The 18,674-nt window shown below is 44.2% G+C and overlaps 1 protein-coding gene across 1 annotated transcript in view; it reads right to left on the bottom strand.

The window, feature by feature from the left end:
- Nucleotides 1–291: 291 nt before the first annotated feature.
- The window catches only part of LOC133255507 (liprin-alpha-1-like), a 31,147-nt gene continuing 12,764 nt past the window's right edge, over nt 292–18,674 (bottom strand). Inside the window, exon 7 of the mRNA XM_061429886.1 lies at nt 292–460. The gene's annotated coding sequence lies outside the window, so the exon portion shown is untranslated. The remainder of the gene's footprint in view (nt 461–18,674) is intronic.

Below are 18,674 nucleotides of genomic sequence, written 5' to 3' on the forward strand. Positions count from 1 at the left end.
TGTTGCTTGCACTTGCTGTCTCTGAGCAGAGTGTGTGAGTTGCTTTCCTAGTTAGTTTTTTTGAGAAGGAGAAGACTGCATGGCTTTCCTCTGTACCAGAGGTAAAATATGAGAGAATCAAGGTATTCCAGAAATCCTGAGAATAATTTTCAGATGAAGATACTCTAAGGTTGACTTCGCTTTTCAAATTATTCATATGACTGTTTGATGATTTGGAAAACATCAGATTTTCTAGGTTATAGGAGAAAATGACATTTACTGATTATTTTAAATCCTCTTGTACCATTTAAATGTTTTACCATATGTATATTTACTTTTATTTAAAACATGATGGAACAAATAAGAGAAGACCACTCCAGTCAGTTGCATGGAAGAGCCTGGTGCATCCAGGATACAAATATCTGTCCTTCAGATTGACTTCATCATTAGTGGCAGAAGCAAGTTCCTGTGTGCACTGTGCCTGTCAACAGATCAAAAATTCAATTGAGATGAAAACAGAAAATTGTTAAGGTCTGATGTTTTACCACACAATTGCACTTATCTCACACACTAGTAAAGTAATGCTCAGAATTCTCCAAGCCAGGCTTCAGCAATATGTGAACCGTGAACTTCCTGATGTTCAAGCTGGTTTTAGAAAAGGCAGAGGAACCAGAGATCAAATTGCCAACATCCGCTGGATCATGGAAAAAGCAAGTGAGTTCCAGAAAAACATCTATTTCTGCTTTATTGACTATACCAAAGCCTTTGACTGTGTGGATCACAATAAACTGTGGAAAATTCTGAAAGAGATGGGAATGCCAGACCACCTGATCTGCTTCTTGAGAAATTTGTATGCAGATCAGAAAGCAACAGTTACAACTGGTGATGGAACAACAGACTGGTTACAAATAGGAAAAGGAGTACATCAAGGCTGTATATTGTCACCCTGTTTATTTAACTTATATGCAGAGTACATCATGAGAAACTGGAAGAAACACAAGCTGGAATCAAGATTGCTGGGAGAAATATCAATAACCTCAGATACGCAGATGACACCACCCTTATGGTAGAAAGTGAAGAGGAACTAAAAAGCCTCTTGATAAAAGTGAAAGTGGAGAGTGAAAAAGTTGGCTTAAAGCTCAACATTCAGAAAACGAAGATCATGGCATCCAGTCCCATCACTTCATGGGAAATAGATGGGGAAACAGTGGAAACAGTGTCAGACTTTATTTTTCTGGGCTCCAAAATCACTGCAGATGGTGACTGCAGCCATGAAATTAAAAGACACTTAGTCCTAGGAAGGAAAGTTATGACCAACCTAGATAGCATATTCAAAAGCAGAGACATTACTTTGCCAACAAAGGTCCGTCTAGTCAAGGCTATGGTTTTTCCTGTGGTCATGTATGGATGTGAGAGTTGGACTGTGAAGAAAGCTGAGCACCGAAAAATTGATGCTTTTGAACTGTGGTGTTGGAGAAGACTCTTGAGAGTCCCTTGGACTGCAAGGCGATCCAGCCAGTCCATTCTGAAGGAGATCAGCCCTGGGTGTTCTTTGGAAGGAGTGATGCTAAAGCTGAAACTCCAGTACTTTGGCCACCTCATGCGAAGAGTTGACTCATTGGAAAAGACTCTGATGGTGGGAGGGATTGGGGGCAGGAGGAGAAGGGGATGACGGAGGATGAGATGGCTGGATGGTATCACTGACTTGATGGACGTGAGTCTGGGTGAACTCTGGGAGTTGGTGATGGACAGGGAGGCCTGGCGTGCTGCGATTCATGGGGTTGCAAAGAGTCGAACACAACTGAGTGACTGATCTGATCTGATCTGATGTTTTACCTCCTTCTGGTAAACTCCTACCAAAGCCGTTCAGAAATTCCAACTTGTAAAATTTGATTCTTTTATTTGCAAACAATAGGTGTATCATAATTCATACTTCAGAATTCTTCATTCCAGGATTTTAAAGAGCCTTTTCAATGTTTTTACAGGTATTTTTATAACTTCCTTGTGGAGAGATAATAAAAATAACTCTTAATGAAAAAAAATTTGAAGCAAACTTACTGTTATACAGAGATTATACTGTGTTCTTTGTGTGTTAGTGCTAATTTCTTCATTTGGTCCCTGTTTTCCAAGAGCCACAATTTAAACAACAGAATTGAGGGCTGTATTTTTGTCTCCAAAGGAGTGGAGTGTGAGCTGATAAAATCCTTGCCCTTCTTTTGTAACTGAAAGCAGTTTAAGAGACTTCCGGGGAAATAGGAAGTGCCACCAGAAGACTTTTGATATTGTGTGTGATGAAAATGATTAGTGAGGGTGGATATTAATAATGGTGAAGTCAGCCAACTGAATTCAAACTAAATGGAAGGACCAAGTTCTGTTGTTTAATACATTTTAACCCTTTGGAAAAACCTTTTCCTGTTGTACATCAACTCATTTTTATGTAAACACTGGAATAAACCTTATCTATGAATACATTTTTTTAAAAAAAGGTACAACCTTATAGTTGTAAGATAAATAAAATAAGTACTAGGGATATAATCTACAACACAGTAAATACAATTAATAAACACTATTCTATGTTATATATGAAAATTGTTAAAGAGAGAGTGAAAAGGTTGGCTTAAAGCTCAACATTCAGAAAACGAAGATCATGGCATCCAGTCCCATCACTTCATGGGAAATAGATGGGGAAACAGCGGAAACAGTGTCAGACTTTCTTTTTGGGGGCTCCAAAATCACTGCAGATGGTGACTGCAGCCATGAAATTAAAAGACGCTTACTCCTTGGAAGAAAAGTTATGACCAACCTAGATAGCATATTCAAAAGCAGAGACATTACTTTGCCAACAAAGGTCCGTCTAGTCAAGGCTATGGTTTTCCAGTGGTCATGTATGGATGTGAGAGTTGGACTGTGAAGAAAGCTGAGCGCCGAAGAATTGATGCTTTTGAACTGTGGTGTTGGAGAAGACTCTTGAGAGTCCCTTGGATTGCAAGGAGATCCAACCAGTCCATTCTAAAGGAGATCAGCCCTGGGTGTTCTTTGGAAAGAATGATGCTAAAGTTGAAACTCCAGTACTTTGGCCACCTCATGCAAAGAGTTGACTCATTGGAAAAGACTCTGATGCTGGGAGGGATTGGGGGCAGGAGGAGAAGGGGACGACGGAGGATGAGATGGCTGGATGGCATCACTGACTCGATGGACGTGAGTTTGGGTGGATTCCGGGAGTTTGTGATGGACAGGGAGGCCTGGCGTGCTGCGATTCATGGGGTCAAAAAGAGTTGGACACGACTGAGCAACTGAACTGAACTGAACTGAATATTGAACAGGACCTTAAATGGCCAAAAAGACTCTGACAAAGACGAACACAGCTGGAGGCAGCTTCCTCTTCAACTTCAAACTACATCACAGAGCTGTAGTAACCACCACAATGAGGAACTGGCAGGAACACAGACACATGGACTCCAGGAAAGAATAGGAGCCCAGGAATGAACGCGCATGTACGTGGTCAGTTCATGAAAATCAAACCAGGAATGAGCAAAGAGGAAAGGACAGTCTTCTCAAGAAACAGTGACAGGAAAACTGGCCACCTGCACTGAAGAACATCAGTGAAGGTCATCCTCTAGATCATCTAACAGAAATCGAACTGAAAACCCGCCATTTTGCACATGGAGCTCTTTCCCTCCTGAGTCCTCTGAGATGGACCTCCAGTCAGCACTCAGCTGGACACAGGAAACGTCTACTTCATCTTCATTTTTTTCTCTTGTAGTGCCTCCCTGCTGGCGAGCAGTGAGGCAACCCTGCTCCTCTCAGCCTGGACACAGCCCCGTTATCCAGGAGCCCGAGCCCTGATGGCCCTGAGGAGACAAAGCTCCCACCAGCTGGTCACCAAGCCCAGTCTGAAGGTAAAGCGTCCTGCGCCCATGGGTCAGAGGGGGTTTTGGCGCCCCCTGCGAGCCACCAGAGAAGAGCGGGCATCCCCGCGCTCACAGACCTCAGAGGGCTCACCCAGAAGCAGCTCTGCTGTGAGCACTCAGACTGGAAGCCCAAACTGAAATGGAGCAGAATAGCTCCATGACCCTCCTCAAAACATGGCTAAGGAACAATCAGAGCCTGTATGGAATGCAGCCATAAAAAGGAACACATTTGAGTCAGTTTTAATGAATGGGATGAACCTAGAGCGTATTAAACAGGCAGTCAGTCAGAAAGAGAAAAACATGGAATCGAGAAGGATGGGTCTAACAAATCTGTTCACATAGCAGCAACGGAGATGCAGACATAGAGAAGAGACTTACAGACAAGGGTGGGGAACAAGAGGGAGAGGGTGAGATGAATGGAGAGAGCAGCATGGATGCATGTACACCAACATTTATAAATAGACAACCAGTGGGAATTTGCTGTATGATTCAGGGAACTCAAACTATGGAGAACACTGTGGGGATTCATTAAAAAACTGGAAATAGAACTGCCTTATGACCCAGCAATCCCACTGCTGGGCATACACACTGAGGAAACCAGAATTGAAAGAGACACGTGTACCCCAATGTTCATCACAGCACTGTTTAAAATAGCCAGGACCTGGAAGCAACCTAGATGTCCATCAGCAGATGAATGGATAAGAAAGCTGTGGTACATATACACAAAGCCATTACTCAGCCATTAAAAGGAATGCATTTGAATCAGTTCTGATGAGATGGATGAAACTGGAGCCTATTATACAGAGTGAAGTAAGCCAGAAAGAAAAACACCAATACAGTATACTAACGCATATATATGGAATTTAGAAAGATGGTAATGATAACCCAGTATGCAAGACAGCAAAAGAGACACAGATGTATAGAAGAGTCTGCTGGACTCTGCGGGTGAGGGAGAGGGTGGGATGATTTGGGAGAATGGCATTGAAACATGTATAATATATATGAAACGAATCGCCAGTCCAAGTTCGATGCATGATACAGGATCCTTGGGGCTGGTGCACTGGGATGACCCAGGGGGATGGTATGGGGAGGGAGGTGGGAGGGGGGTTCAGGATGGGGAACATGTGTATACCCGTGGTGGATTCATGTTGATGTATGGCAAAACCAATACAATATTGTAACGTAATTAGCCTCCAATTAAAATTTAAAAATTTATAATAAAAATAAATAAAAAGTAAAAAAAGAGTGAGGGGACACACGTACACCTATGGTTAATTCATGTGGGTGTATGACAAATCAAACCAATATTGTAAAGCAGTGATCAATCAACTAAAAATAAATAAAAGTTTAAAAGAAAAAAGATGAAATGAACAGAAACACAAACTTTGCAACTAACACTGTAATTCAATTTAAAAAACTATAAAACTTTATAAAACAACAAAAGATTTACATGACCTTTGGTCTGGTGATGAGTTCTAACACACAACAAAAAAGCCAACTTACCAAATTATGAATACAAATTATTTAAAACATTGACTTTTACAATTTTATACATTTACTCTGTGAAGGACCTTATTCGAGAGAACCAAAAGAAAAACTGTTAAATGAACCACTGACCACCCACCCTTGCCAGGCAACAGAGAAGAGAAAACACTTTCAGGAGTCATCTTACAAGAGGAGGTCCTGGTAAGGAACAAGGAACTAACAAGCTACCACCAACCAGGATTCTGGAGAGGTCAAAAAGAGATGGGAGACTGTAGTCCAGAGGTCCTACCAACTTCCCAGGATCCTCCTCGCTGGAATCCATCTCGGCTGAGTGATGCGTGTGCCCCCAGGAAGGATCCCAATTCAGAATGACTGGCAAGAGACAAACCAGAAACTAACCCAATGACCATAAACCCTGAGACGGTGAGTGCTGGGGTCCAGCCCCGGCTGATCCAGGGTATTCGAAGGAGAGATGGCGTCGGCGATGATCAGGAAACAACTGCTTAATTAAACGTTAATTAAAGATATAAAGAGTAATAGAATGAGGATAGCTCAGTGAGGAAATTCAGTGGAGAAAAGCGGCTGAAATAAGGATAGCTCAGTAGGAAAATTCAGTGAAGAAAAGAGGCTGAATAAAATTCCAAAGCAGGGAATTAACGTCACCTACGAAGGCCGCAGGCGTCCTCCCGTTCTCCCAAAGGAGAGAAGACACTAATGCCTCCCGGTCGGACCTTAGAAGCCCAGGCAAAATTAGTAGGCTTGATGAGCTTCCCCGCCTCAGAGGAAAAATTCAGCCAGAAGGTGAAAGAAAGAACGACATGGGGAGACCAAATTTCAGTGAACAAAAAGGGGCGTACTTTATTTTCCAAAGTAGTTTTATACCTTAAGTTGTGCATAGAGGATAATGGGGGAAGGGGTGGAGTCATGCAAGGACAGCAGTTCCTGGTTCTAATCGAAGCCAGGCTTTCAAACTTATCATATGCAAAAGTTCAGGTGATTTACATCATCTTCTGGCCAGGAGGCCTGTTAACATTTTAAGAAACTTATCTTTCTCTAAAGGTGATTATTCCAAAGTCAGGCACCAGACTCCAAAAAAGCATTGGACAAAGCTGCTTTCCTATAGGGCAAAGGTGAGGTGGGCTCAATCAAGAAAAGAATTAACTCAAGGGTCCAAGGTTACAAACATTGAGGCTACTACTTACATTTCTATACACCCATTATATCAATCAATACACTGCCAAGGACACAGTAGGTAAGGGGTATGGAGACTTAGCAGCAAACATTGTCTCAATAAGTGAAAAACCCTTCACCAATACAATTTCTAATCAGTCTTTTAACTACTCAAAAGAATCTGTGTTTAGACAGTTTAGAACATCTCCTCCCTCTCACAGTTGGGAGGCTCTGAACAATCACATGTGGCCGAAAAAACTTATTCAGGCAGGCTAGAGGATTTCCAAAGGAGTTTGTAGGTTGAAACACTGTCACACCCAGGAATTATTAACTGGAGCTGTAAGCTAACTCTTTTTTTCAGAGAGAGGTAGTGGGGGACAACCCCCCATAAAGTCAGAGGTGTAGGTGAAAGCACAAAGCAGAAAGTAGGCAGACTCTGGTTTTGGGGGTAGATGCTCGAGAATTTCCAGGGGGACTCCTGAGGCTCGATCCCGCCTTTGTGTATGCTGAGCCTCCTTCCTCATGACCTTTGCCACGGGCGGAGCTCGCTCCCTGCAGGTGAGCCAAGTGGCAGAGCAGTTCTCTCCATTTCCCTCACCCTCCTGCACTCCACCCCGGCTGCTGCTAAGTCACTTCAGTCGTGTCCGACTGTGTGTGACCCCATAAATGGAAGCCCACCAGGCTCCCCCATCCCTGGGATTCTCCAGGCAAGAAGATTGGAGTGGGGTGTCATTTCCTTCTCCAGTGCATGGAAGTGAAAAGTGAAACTGAAGTCAGCAGTCCTTCCCAATGAAGTTTCTCGCTTGGACAGCACTCCTGTCCTCGGACAATTCATTTCCAAGTGTCATACGAGAAGCCACTCTCAAGCCCTGGAAGGGATCCCCCTTCCTTCATCAAAACCACAATCCAGGAGAAAATATCTTCCAAATGCTACATTGTAGGGAAGGAAATGGCACCCCTTCCAGTATTCTGGCCTCAGAAATCCCAAGGATGGAGGAGCTTGGTGGGCTACAGTCCAACAGCACGGCATTTCTGAGGGGAGGAAACAGTCCCAGGGAAGCTGAGGTGCTCGCCAAAGGCCCCAGAGCTTTGGATGGCACAGCCAGACCTGTGGCTGAGGACTTCCAGTGGCCAGGCCTCTTGATCCTGGCCTCTCTCACCAGGTACATGTGTGGAAAACTAGAATCAAAAATATGCCTGAGCGCTTCCCTGGTGGCTCCAAGGTAAAGAATCCGCCTGCCAGTGCTGGACATGCAGGTGTGATCCCTGCTATGGGAAGATCCCACATGCTATGGAGCCCATGTGCCACAACTGCCGAGCCTGTGCTCTAGATCCTGGAAGACACAATGCCAAGCTCACATACTGCAACCACTGAAGCCTGTGAGCCTGTGCCCCACAACAAGAGGAGCCACTGCAGTGAGAAGCCCGCACACCACTAGTTATGGCCCACGCTCACCTGAACTAGAGAAAAGCCTATACACGAAGACCCCACACAGCCAAAAATAAATACAATTGTTTTCCTAAAAAATGCATATCTGACAAAGAATCTGTACTCAAATTGTCCAAGAACACTAGAGAAAACAAGCCCATTCATAATTGGTTGGTAAAGATTGAAATAGACACCTGGCCACGGAGAGTATACTGATGGTAAACTATCCTACAGAAACATACTCAAGATACTGGTGGGATGCATGCACAGCCCCCTTTGGAAGACAGTCTGACAGTTTTTTCAGCAACCACATGGGACAAGCACTGAATTCTATACATGACAAGTGATGGAAGCCAGGTGTGTTACCATTGGAATGGGAAGTTACAGAGAAACAAAAGGAAAGGTTACAAGATCCACGGAGACATCATCACAAACTACCTTTAACTGAATGTGTTCAAAGGTAAGCTGGAATACCTGTATATATTTCCGAGTATTGTCAGCTGAGCATCTTTAGCTCCTACATGTATGTTTTTCATATCATTCTCTAATGAAAGGGAACAGGAAATGTTCCTGGTGGTCTGATGGTAAAGGATCTACCTACCAATGCAGGGAACATGGGTTCGATCCCTGGTGCTACAAGATTCCACATGCCCAGGGGCAACTAAGCCCCCATACAACTACTGGAGTACTTGCATGCTCCAGAGCCCAAGTTCTGCAACCAAACTGCTGCAATGAAAAGCCATGGCACGGCAACTAGAGGGCAGCCTCTGCTCACTACAACTAGACATCTAGCAACAAAGACCCAGCATAGTCAAAAATAATTCAATGTTTTTTAAAAAAGGACAGAAATTCTTTGAATAAATGACAGAGATTAGGGGTGAAGCAGTAAATATATGAGCCAGGATAATCTTAAAGTATGAGAAAGTAAAGAAAGTAAAGACAACCATCAAGCTGTCCCAACTGATAAAAATGAATGATTACACAGTTTTATCTGTATACACTAGCAAATAATAATCTGAAAAGGAATTTAAAAAAACAATTCCCTTTCAATAATGTCAACATTAATAAAATACTTTTCCATGGATGTAACAAGGATGAGAAGACTGGCACACTGGAAATTATACATGATTGCTGAAAAATATCCTGAAGACATGTACAGATATCCCATAGTGAAGGAAAGACTTAAGATGGCAATACCATGGAATGCATCTTCAATCTGAAATGAAGATCCAATATGACTTGATCACTCAGAGCTTTTGTGTCATAAAGTTTTATTAAAGTATAAAAGAGAAGGAGAAAGCTGCTGACACAGACTTCAGATGGGGGCAGTAAGAGTACCCCCTTCTGCTCTTTAGCCAGATGTTATACAGCCACTAGCAGTCTGCTAAGGAAAGAAAGGCAATGTCTCAGAGAATGGCACCAGGCCCCTCACCCACAATATGCATTGAGATAACATTGGCAGCAGGTGAGTCATCCCGGGCCATAAAATGATTGACATGAATCTTGAAGAAAGGCAGATTTCCAGGCAAATATATTGTTTCATTAACATAGATTAGGAGAACAAGGTATGAGTAAGACATACTGGTTTGTCAAGTCGGTTCTGAGCCTTTAGGGGGAACCGACCTGAAGCCAGAGTCTAGTGAAAATACATAGTATATTAACATAGCTTAAGACAAACATTTCCTTATGAAAAAATGCATTGCTTAGCTCAAAGTTTGAGAAAAGTTAAGCTCAGGTGGAGCCAGGAGTCGTCATGGCAACACAGAATTTTCAGAGAAATCTCCTTTTAAATTTGTATGGAAAAGGGGAAAAAATGTAACACTAGTTTATTTCCCCCGGCTGCTTAAGAGAGAGAGAAAAAACATCTGACACTTGCAGCCTATTCCCTCTGTCTGAAGACCCCCGGCCTTCCTGCCTGTTACCCTCTCGGGGCCTTTAGGAAGCAATACACAAGCTGACCCTAACATACACGTGGAATGACAAGGGACTCCAAAGAGCCAGAAAAATCATGTGAGTCGGCAGTTCTAAGGTCCTCTGGTATGCTGTGGTAAGTCGCTTCAGTCACGTCTGACTATCAGAGCCTGCCACATTCCTCTGTCCATGGGAATTTTCCAGGCAAGAATACTGGAGTGGGTTGCCATGCCCTCCTCCAGGGGATCTTCCCAACTCAGGGATCGGATTCCTGCATTGGCAGGTAGGTTCTTTACCACTAGCACCACCTGGGGCAAAAGTACCTAAACGGAGATCAGGGAAACCCAGTTAGGAGAAGAGACTCAGAGGAAAGGAAGTGAGGGAAGGTGACTCTTAATCACACTCAGAGAAGCCCTCCAGCTAGTTCTGCAGATGGAAGAGGACTAGGAAGCAGGCTGGAGCTGTGTAGAAGATGAAAGAGGAAACTAAAGCAGGGGCCCCCAACCTCTAGGATCTAACGCCTGATGATCTGAGGTGGTGCTGATGAAATCATACTAGAAATAAGTGTTCAGTCACTCAGCCATGTCCAGCCCTTTGTAACCCACCAGGCTCCTCTGTCCATTGAATTCTTCAGGCAAGAATACTGGAGTGAGCTGTCATTTCCTTCTCCAGGAGATCTTCCCGACCCAGGGATTGAACCCGGGTCTTCCGCACTGCAGGCAGACTTTTTACCAACGGAGCCACCAGGGAACAAAAATAGAAATAGAGTGCACAAAAAATGGACTGCACTTGAAACATCCCAAAACCTTCCACCACCCCTGTCTGTCAAAAAATTTGTCTTCCAAAAACACTCCCGAGGTCAAGGAAGGAACTTCAAGTGTACTCGACTGTCACAGGTTGCTGGCTTAGGGAGATGCTGAAGCAGGGGTGTCCCAAGACGTAGAACCTCCCTTGCGTGGGGTCCTCAACAGACCTCCAATAGCTTTGGTGATTAAGGGAGAGATTTGTTTCATTTTTTTTTAAATATCCTTGTGGGGTAAACTTAAAACTTAACAATTCTCTTACAGTCTTCCTAATAAAATGTTTTCTTTCTTTACTGATCTGTGAAGTACCAACTGTGACAATCACTGTTCTAATATACCTCATAGTGTTGCTGACACTATGGATATAATTATGTGAAATTGAACTTTTAAATAAAAATGACGAAGCATCTGCTCTGTGCCCAGCACTTTCCAAGGGTTAGGGAGTACAATAAAAATACTCCATTAGATGCACAGCTGGTAGGCACATTCTTTAAAAAAGCCTTTTACATTTCCACCAATAGTTTATTCTCAATGTCAACACTTGCCACTTAATGACCATGCTGGGTAGGAAGCTCATTAAAAAACCAGGGGCCAGGGTTCCTGGAAGGATATCCCATTCTCCCTTGGACAGTCCTCCACCCTCTCTGGCTTTGTTTCCTCATCTGCAAACTCATGGACAACTGACTATAATTCATCCCTGGAACCCAAGCCTATTGAGGGGGAGGGGAAATATTACTCCAAGGCCTGGATGAGAGACCAGATTGAAAGAAAAATATGGCATTGCTGGTTTTCAGTCAAACAGACAGATACAATGAAGGAAGGAGCCCCTGGCCCTGCGGGATTTGCCTAGAGATCTAGTCTGGGAAATTCTTACACATCAGGAGATGGCTCCAAGCTGGATTTCCACCAACAAGAACATCCATGCAAAGGACACGCCTGCAGAGCTCTGTGCCCATCAGCCACAGGAAGAGACTGCCTCCCGACAGCCAGCAGCATTTACAAGTGACCTCCTAAGGCCTTCACCAAACTACAGGGGCACCTCTGGGTTTTCTGTTTCCCTCACTTTTCTGACTCTTTTCTTTAAAAAATGCACATTTCTTCATAGAATGCCACAGTGGAAGGAAAACAGGCCTTCAATTTTTAGACCTCAATTTGCAAAAAACTTGGAGCTTGTTTGTTGTTGGTTTTTTTTTTTTTTTTTAATTAAAGCACCACATAATTTAAAGTTTTTACACGTTCTAATTATTTAGTTCAAAAACACCAAACTTATTGCACAGGGTCCCCATGGAAAAGCCCCCTCTCAGCAGGACAGCCACAGATTCCACCATGAAAGGGCAGCAAGGTGCCCTCCTCCCTTCTTTTCTGCCTGGGTGGCCACCAGATCTTTAAATCCATGCACCTTACTAAGTTTCTAGGGTGCAACTAGTGGACCCTTCCCTTTCCCATCCCAGCAGGTGGTCAAGGGCCCACTTTACGGCAAAGTGCCAGAAGCAGGGCTGGGCCAGCTGGCCAGAGTAAGGGTTGAAGTCCCTGCAGGTAAAATCACCAGGCAGGATAAATCCCTTGGACTTCCAGCAGGCACTAGGCTACTTGGAAGAACCGTGAGGGTCTGAACTTTATGCAAAGGGGTAAAGCAGTAAAGGCCTTGACCCCAAAGGTGAGGCCTTTCCGCGACCACTAGGTTAAGGGGCTCCAAGACGGTGCCAACAGAGAGGGCGGAAAACGTGGTTCCCTGCTCCACCGAGTCCTAGTTCCCTTACCTGTGGTCCGCACCCCTCAACTCTGCTCACTGGATGCCGATGGATGGGGACCCAGGAGCACAGAAATGGACGTTCCCAGCTGCAATGGCGACCCCTGAGAGCACAATTGGGAGCCCCCCCACCACGCGACGCCCAGGTTCGTCCCACCCCCGGCGCGCTCAATGTGTGCCACGCCCCAGATGCCTGCGTTCGCCCTGCCCCCTACGCCCGCCACCCGGGTTCGCCCAGCCCCCGGGGTGCTCCTGGTGGGCCGCCCCCAGACCAACAAGCGCTCTCAGTGCTTCCCGCCCCAACGCCCAATTCCAGGAGAGGCCCGCGGGCCTCACTACTGCCACCAGGTGAAACACAAGGACAAGCAAATCCACCCCACAGAGACAATCCAAGCTTTTTATCAGCTGATCTATGATTCAGGGATAAAACTCTGACTACAGAAAGGAAAGATGACCTGACCTAGGATGGACATGATATTCTATAGAATCAGACAAAATTGGTTACAAGGAAACTTCCTTTTTTCTTGGAAACCCTAAAGCTGGTTCTTTTGCATATGCAATTAAAAACAATTAGCTTGTTACAAAGGCCTGCCTAGGACAACGCTTGAAGTTAACCCTTGCCACAGAATTCAACAACTTCCCTGGTGGCTCAGACAGTAAAGCGTCTGCCTACAATGCCGGAGATATGGGTCCAATCCCTGGGTCGGGAAGATCTCCTGGAGAAAGGAATGGCAACCCACTCCAGTATTCTTGCCACCACCCGCCCCCCACCCCAGCCCCCCCCCCCAAAAAAAAAAGCAGCTCAAAGAAATATTTTAAATCTCAGGCGGAAAACTAGAAGATCCCTTGTCTGTCTGTCTGGATTTATGCATGTCTTAGTGTGAGTCTTCTGTTTTTTGATAATATTGCTCAAGTTCTGAGTTCTTATTTAAATGATCTCAAGAAAAGGAAGCCCTTACAAATCAAACAGTTGGAAATACAAGAAAACATTGACCTAAATGAATTTCAGATTCACATGAACTGGGAAATAGTCAATATTAAATATCTTTTTTTTTTTTTTTTCGCTACTCTACTATAGACATGTCTAAGTCATTAACATTAAGCACAAAATTTTCATAGTGCCTAAGTTTATTATAAGTTAAAAATTGCTATGTTGTTATATCTGTCACAAGCTTGTCAAAAGAAAGTACCTCTAAACAACAACAACAAAAAAAAAAACTAAAAAATGTAAATGTGATATTTAGATAAACTATTAACAATAATTATACTCTAAAATATCTGTCTATAATAGTCTCGATTGAAGGTAGAGGAGAAGGGGATGACAGAGGATAAGATGGTTGGATGGCATCACTGACTTGATGGACTTGAGTTTGAGCAAGCCCCTGAAGTTGGTGATGGACAGGGAAGCCTGGCGTCCTGCAGTCCATGGGGTCACAAAGAGTCAGACACGACTGAGCAACTGAACTGAACTTACAAGTTTCTCCAGATTTACCTGAGTTTCTATTGCTGTGCTAAACTAAGTGACGACAGTGTATTGAATAGCTAGGTCATTTCCAAATAAATTAAGGTTCTGAAACATTCACTACTTGAAAGAACCTCCCTCTTACACAGAAACAAAAGAGATTTTTGACTAGCCATGAATAGTGTCTGGTGCCATCCTGACATGTTCAGTGTAAGAAAGCAAAAAAATTTTTTGTATTATCACTGATATGTATGCTCACCAATCTATAGAATGCCAATATAAAAGTCAGTTCTTGGTTGCTTAAGGGAAATGTATGACTTGTTATTAAAGAAGGTATGAGGAATGAAATCACATTTTATGAAGGAAAAAGAAGTAGTTCTGTCTTACAAGTGGCAGTTTCAGGATGGGAGAAGCAAAGGAATGGGTTCAGAACGGGATAAGGAGGTTTTATGGAAAGTGGACCCCCAGAAAAGAGTTTTGTGCCTAGTACAAGTTTTCTTGAGATGTTGAACTGCCTTTGCTAATGGATTTTAAGTTTCTTTACATCTTAAGTGGTCTGTTCTAGGTTTACCTTTGAAATCTTTTGTTAACTTTGGCTAAATGGAGAAGTATTGTTTCATGGTGACTTATGTGATCCTACCTGACTGTTATAAACCCTTTTGATATCTATGAACAAGCCTGCCTAAATAATTGACTTCTAGCTAGCTTTGGGGTGCTTCAGAGGGCCCCTGAGACCTCCCAAAGAGAGATATTAAACAACCTGAGTTCATTTGGCATGTTAAACTACATGGGAAGTGCTGTCAGAAAGAGTGATGAATCTTCCCAATTTATATTATGTGGTGGATGTTACTGTAAGGTATAGTTTGGGCTGAGGCAGAAAAGAAGGAGAGAGAGATGGCATTTGTAGTTGGGCAGGGGGTGATAAGTCCCAGATAGATACAACTGGCCTGGAGCCTCAGGGTGGGACCTAAAGTTCGGTTTTGTTTTCTCCAAAGTTAGATGATTCAGTTCTGTCTTACAGGTGGCCCTCTCAAAAGCAAGGGCCTTTAAGACTGTTCTTTTCTTTTCTAGGCCCAAAGACTCCTTCAGTTACTAATATGGGTATCCTAGAAATAATGTGACATCCATGAAAATCTGATACATCCTGGTAAAATGCTGTCAGTTATAATTCTAGTTATCATATTCAAGTGTTTCAAGTCACAGCAGTGACCAGCCTACTTTGTCAATTTCTATATAATCAGGTTTTAAACATGCCTTGTATGGTTTCACACCAATGCCTTTGCAAAAATACTGCTACTTCCAATTATACATGGAAAAGACTTTTCTAAGCTTACCCATAAACAATTTTGTTTGTTTGTTTGTTTGTTACCTGGTAAGCTGGTACCAGACTGGAATTTAGTCTCCTCTCTAGGTTAAGAGAACAAAGTTTCCTTAGAATGCAGCTTTTGATCACAGATGATGAATTTCTTTACCTTTCAGTGATTTATATTTGTTTCTATCAGCTGTTTTTTTTTACTTCAGTAAAGAAAATAAGCATTATTTAAGATTATGGTATACGTAGGACGGACCAAGCTTTCCCCACTCCTGCAAATTCCCTTAATCCTTTAGATTCTTCTCATGGGACCAAGGTCTCACTTCCCTCCAGAGAGACAATCCAAGCTTTTTATCAGCTGATCTGCCCCTGATATCAGAGTCAATTTGAGCACAAGTTGGTCTATAATTTAGGCATGAAACTATGACTACATAAACGAAAGATGACTTTTTTTTTTTTGAAAGATGACTTTTTGATGCAGGATGGCCGTGATATTCCTTGGACTTCAGAGAAAATTGGTTAAAATGAACCTTTTTTCCCTTGGAAACTACAAAGCCAGTTCTTTTAGCATATGCAATTGAAAAGATCTAGGTTGTTAGGCCAGGTTTCATTCCAGTCCCAAAGAAAGGCAATGCCAAAGAATGCTCAAACTACCGCACAATTGCACTCATCTCACATGCTAGTAAAGTAATGCTCAAAATTCTCCAAGCCAGGCTTCAGCAATACGTGAACCGTGAACTTCCAAATGTTCAAGATGGATTTAGAAGAGGCAGAGGAACCAGAGATCAAATTGCCAACATCCACTGGATCATTGAAAAAGCAAGAGGGTTCCAGAAAAACATTTATTTCTGCTTTATTGATTATACCAAAGCCTTTGACTATGTGGATCACAATAAACTGTGGAAAATTCTTCAAGAGATGGGAATACCAGACCACCTGACCTGCTTCTTGAGAACCTATATGCAGGTCAGGAAGCAACAGTTAGAACTGGACATGGAACAACAGACTGATTACAAATAGGAAAACCAGTACGTCAAGGCTGTATACTGTCACCCTGCTTATTTAACTTCTATGCCGAGTACATCATGAGAAACGCTGGGCTGGAAGAAGCACAAGCTGGAATCAAGATTGCCGGGAGAAATATCAATAACCTCAGATATGCAGATGACACCACCCTTATGGCAGAAAGTGAAGAGGAACTAAAAAGCCTCTTGATGAAAGTGAAAGAGGAGAGTGAAAATGTTGGCTTAAAGCTCAACATTCAGAAAACGAAGATCATGGCATCCAGTCCCATCACTTCATGGGAAATAGATGGAGAAACAGTGGAAACGGTGCAAGACTTTATTTTGGGGGGCTCCAAAATCCCTGCAGATGGTGACTGCAGCCATGAAATTAAAAGATGCTTACTCCTTGGAAGGAAAGTTATGACCAACCTAGATATTCAAAAGCAGAGACATTATTTTGCCAACAAAGGTCTGTCTAGTCAAGGCTATGGTTTTTCCAGTGCTCATGTATGGATGTGAGAGTTGGACTGTGAACAAAGCTGAGTGCCAAAGAATTGATGCTTTTGAACTGTGGTGTTGGAGAAGACTCTTGAGAATCCCTTGGATTGCAAGGAGATCCAACCAGTCCATCCTACAGGAGATCAGTCCTAGGTGTTCATTGGAAGGACTGATGCTAAATCTGAAACTCCAGTACTTTGGCCACCTTATGTAAAGAGTTGACTCATTGGAAAAGACCCTGATGCTGGGAGGGATGGGGGCAGGAGGAGAAGGGGCCGACAGAGGATGAGATGATTGGATGGCATTACCACCTCGATGGACATGAGTTTGGGTAAACTCAGGAAGTTGCTGATGGACAGGGAGGCCTGGCATGCTGCGATTCATGGGGTCAGAAAGAGTCGGACACAACTGAGCAACTGAACTGAACTGAATAAATTCAATAAAGTAAATTCAATAAATTTAGCTTTACTAAAAACTCAGTATCTTGCCTTTGCTTATTTCATTTAAGTGTGGTCTGATGAAATCTCCATTCTATCTGCAAACTGTTATTCAGGAAGCACTGAGACAGACATAGAATTTCTTTAGAGATGACTATGAGAATCATGTAGAAACATATAGTCTGTTTAAAGTAAGTGAAAAAGGAAGAAATAGAAATGGTTAATACACAGAGATAGCAGTTTTATAAAATTGTGCTTATGAGCTGGAAGGAAGCCACAGAATTGGGAAATATTTAATTTATCAGTTTTTGTGAGTTTTTTGTTTGTTTGTTTTTTGTTTTTGCTAATTTGTGTTCCTACTGATGTTTCAATCAGTCAGTTCAGTCGTTTAGTCGTGTCCGCCTTGACTGTGAGCCCCCTGAACTGCAGGACGGCCCAGGCTCTGCTCAGTCTTGTCTCTGGGAAGAGGGTGGCGCCTTCACGTGCAGGAGTCCCTAAACCCGGGAGACAGAGCCCTCCTCCGAGGACAAGACACCCCATACGTCTGCAGAGCGGCCAAGGCCAACCACCAGCTCAGCCTGCTCAGGGTCACACGCTGCTCTGCTCGACCGTTTTGCAAGGTAAACTGTGCTGCACAGGAGATGGAGGTCTCGAATCTCCCCGGCGCATGCCTGTCTTCCTTCCCGTCTCCCCTACCTCCTGACGGAACCGCTCCCTTCTCTGCTCCACTTCTACCCAAGGGCCTGGGGCCAGAGCAAACTTGGGAATTGGGTGGAGGGTACAACACAGTTGCGCCGTGGACTGCGGACCCTCTCGGGTCCTGAGGGCCACAGAGGCCTCCGGGTTGGGGCATGCCCCAACCATCACCTCCTAGTCCCCTCACAGAGTGCAGCCTCCATCTCTCTCCCCCTCATCACCCGAAGCTCTTTCCTCCAGGAGAAGGCCTCAGAGACAAGGTGACCAATTCCTCTGGGAGGTCCTACCAAATATGCGGTGCCTGCCCTGCCTGTGAGGCAGATTTTCATCCCCACTCCCTCCCTCCTGAGCCAGCATAGTGCCCCTCACCCAGACCACACTGCCCGAGAGCCCCGCTCCGAGGCCCCACCTGTGCTGCTAAGTCACTGCTATGACCCCTCGAGAGCTGCCTCCTGGAGACACCCCTCCCTCACACCAGCCGCTGCGGCCCACTCTCTTCAGAGCACAGCGGCCCCTCCCGCCCTGCGGCTGCTTCCTCGTCTCATCTCTCACTCTCACTGACACACAGGGGACTGGTGACCAGGCCCCAGGCTTCACCATCTGAACCCCCCAACCGTGCCAGGCCTCAGGTCCAGGCACCAGCACATCCCTCCTTATCCAAACCCCCCAAGAGGAGGAGGCCGTGTCCACCTCCTCTTCCTCCACTGTCTACACAGTCTTCCGCACACTCACCTCGTCCACCCTGGGAGCAGGGGTTCTCCACCTCTGACAGCACCAGTCCCTCACCCTGGAGGAGCTCTGCCAGCAAATTTGGCCATGTTTCCTAT

The sequence above is a fragment of the Bos javanicus genome, chromosome 10, assembly GCF_032452875.1.
Source record: "Bos javanicus breed banteng chromosome 10, ARS-OSU_banteng_1.0, whole genome shotgun sequence".
NCBI classification, from domain to species: Eukaryota; Metazoa; Chordata; class Mammalia; order Artiodactyla; family Bovidae; genus Bos; species Bos javanicus.